This window comes from Pinus tabuliformis, chromosome 9 (assembly GCF_031772625.1).
Source record: "Pinus tabuliformis cultivar Carrire ecotype Pingquan chromosome 9, CPIR1, whole genome shotgun sequence".
Taxonomy (NCBI): Eukaryota; Viridiplantae; Streptophyta; class Pinopsida; order Pinales; family Pinaceae; genus Pinus; species Pinus tabuliformis.
In genome coordinates, this window is record NC_142307.1 from 1,108,662,953 (window position 1) to 1,108,666,219 (window position 3,267).

Genomic DNA, 3,267 nt, shown 5'->3' on the forward strand with positions numbered 1-3,267 from the left:
CTGGGACGCTTTGACAAGCTTCATCTAGTACCTGTACCAGCTGTCGATTATGCGACACCACTTCGTCACGCTGCAAGATCAACTATTCCATGTTGATTTTTTGCTCGCTGAGGACTTGCAGTGCGTGGCTCTCCTAGCTCGCAGTTCTACAGTTATCCCATCCTGCAGAACATATAAGGTCTCCCGCGAGAGTGCTACCATGTTGATGCCGAGACCCTTCAACGCACTAATCGTAGGCCTGTCGGCCTCATTTTTTGTCACTAGTGCCCCTTCTGGTAGTACTATGGTATTCTTCACCTGAGCGCACAACATCTGTTCTGCTGTTGTTGCTCCGACTGCGAGGCTGGTCGAAAGGGTACCAACTTGAGGACTGCGCACCTAAAACTCCTGCAGCTGTGCTCTGAGGGCCCCCAACACAATCTAGTTCTCCAACATAAATTTTTGGAGGGCCTCGGAGGTGACACCGCACATTGTCTTGCTGATGTCATGTAGATCACCCTCGGTTAGGGTGATCGGTTCAATAGACAACTTCTATGACTTAACCTTCTTGCGTGGCCCTGTCTGATCGGTCAAGTGTTGGCACTTCAACTGTGTTGACACAGTTTGCGAGTCCACGCCTCCCTCTTCTCCCTCTACTTCTTTCCCATGCGAAGGAGACATTTCACCCTCACGCACCTTCGTGGCTTCCTCCTGCGTGTCTCCTGCTGCGGCCTTTTCCTATTCAGTTGATGTCTGTGCAGCGTCCCACGCCACCCGCGCATCTGTTGCCACTGCCTCCTTCCATCTCTTTTCTAACAACTGTGTCATACATAGTTTGGCCTCCTCTTTCTTCCTTTGCACCGCCGACTTCTCTATCTCCGCGATATCTGGAGCGCGCCACTCTGGTGGCCATGTCTCTAGTATGTTAAAGATGACATCATCTGTTGCTACAAAGGCTAGCTTTCTCCATTGCTTGGTCGGGTCCTTGCGCACTTTGATGTATATGATATGGATGTCCGATTTAAATTCCACAAAACTCTGTAGGCTTTTATAGACAATGGGCAACAACCGCAGCTTGCGGTTGATCCCCATTTTGAGGTTCAACTCCATGAACACCCAGAATATCTTACTGTCGCGGATTCTATTTTCATCCTTTGTGGCCCAGAGCGAAGCGTACTTCGCGGCCTCGGTAGATCCCTGTCAATTCTGGGGAATTGACTATCTTCTGGCAATTCCCTTGTCAAGAATTCCTTGCAGAGGAACAAAAACTAGTTAAACTGGACCCCCTCTGTGTACTATTCAGCAAGTGCTACCATCAGTGCGGGTACCTCGTTCGCACCGCACTTACGCATAACCTTACCGACAAGTATTTGGGTCACCACTCTCACTGCTTTTTTGTTGATGCTAGATATGGCGGCGCCCATTTTCTTCTTCACCAGCTTGTATTTCTTCTTCATGGCCTCCACGATGGCCAAGTCACTGCTATTCCCTTCCGAGATGTCTGCGGGGTCCTCCCCTTTGCATGGAAGCTAGGTAATGCAGTGAATCAAGTCTGTCGTGATGGGGATGGGCTCCTCCAGCCACAAACACCGATCATGCACCAGGTAGAGCAGCTGCCTGATGACAAAAATTGTTATTGGGGTGCGGTGGAAATGCGGCACCCAGAGCAGGTTAAGTAGCCCAACCTTTTCCACTCTGCGCAACCACTTTCACAACTCTAATTCTGTAACCCTTATCGCGGTGTTCTGCTTGGGCTTCATGAGGTGTGAGGTCTCAAGGTGAGGGAACCTCTCATGGTCAGTAAGGTCCCAATCTTCAAATTTTAAGCTCGGCACCCATCCCAGGTGCATGCCCTCAAAAATAATGTTTTTTGGGAGGAGCAGGGTCTGGAGCGAGCTCGTGGTCTTGTCAGGGTCCTTGGGCACTTTATCCTTCCCTTTGTGTGGGGGGATATAGGCAGGAAACTTTGTTGGGGGGTGTGCAGGCTCAGTTTCCTCCTCCATGCCTTCGACCTCGTCCTCTTAGATGATAAGGTCCTCCAGGTCTTCTTCTTCCTCATCGGTCACTATGATAACGACTTTCCCCTTCTCCTCCATCAACATCTTGGTGCATAATGGGTTCAGCGGGGACACATGTACAATAAATATCGCTTGTTTTTCCTTGTTTGGTCTTGGCGTGCGTAGTGATTTTGGGATTTCTACCACAATCCCAATGCCTTCCGGAGCATCCCCCATAGTCAGGACCCATGCGGCCTCTTTGACGGTTATTTATGTTATTTCCATAACTTCCTGAGTTGCTTCCATCGTGTCTGTCCATAAAGCTATCACTCGCGAACTTAGGGGCTCAATCAACGCTCGACATAGAATAGATAGGGCTCTGCTCAATAACTCAATTTGAAAATGACCAAGTTTTGTTTTCTTGGAAGCCCTTTGTAAGTTATAATGCTTTTTGAATTTGAATTCAACTCTTCCCCCCAAATCCGGTTCATTAATTCTCCCCTGGCAACATATTTTCCCAAATCTTGCCCATACATCACGTCTTAAATGCCTGCCACCCACTCCATTTGGTCTCAAGTCGAGCATCCCATCGTGAATAGTGACTTCAACAGTCACTTTCTAGCCAATCTGTGTGGTAGCGCAGCCCCCCATGCACGGTTACGGACCTTGTGACTCTTTTCTTCTATGCGCAGCTTCAACATCATACAACTCCTAGGTAGAATAGTTTATAGTCCCGCGCTTCCTTTAACCTGCCTGGAGTGCTAAGACTGTACTTCCCTTGGCTAGTCAGGTGGTCGCACCACCTGTATAAAGTTTCATCCTCTCATCCATCACCTTTCCTAGAAAATACCCACCTTTTATTGTTACGTGCGGCATCGCGCACTTTATCATCTGCATCGCGCTACACTGGTCGATTCGCTTAGTAATGTATAGTCCAAGCCAAGGCATCAGACTGATCAATTTGCGGTGATAGGTCTCAAACTTGTCAACATGATCATGCACATCCCGCCTTATCACCCTGGTATTTTTACAGAGAAAATCTTCCTTTATCTCGTCCTCCAGCATTTTGACTTCCGCATCTACCAGAGCACTTTTCTTCCTTAATCGTACCCTTTCTTCTTCAAGTTCTCGGAGCCTCGAATTTCCCAGTTGGATTTCTTCTTCCAAGGTTCCGTGAACCATCGTATCTACCAGTGCTATCATGTGTGGTCTAAGATTTTCATGTACTATAGGGCTTACAACATTTGCTTTATACACCAGCCCTGGCAGTGCATGCACGGTCAGGTTCTTG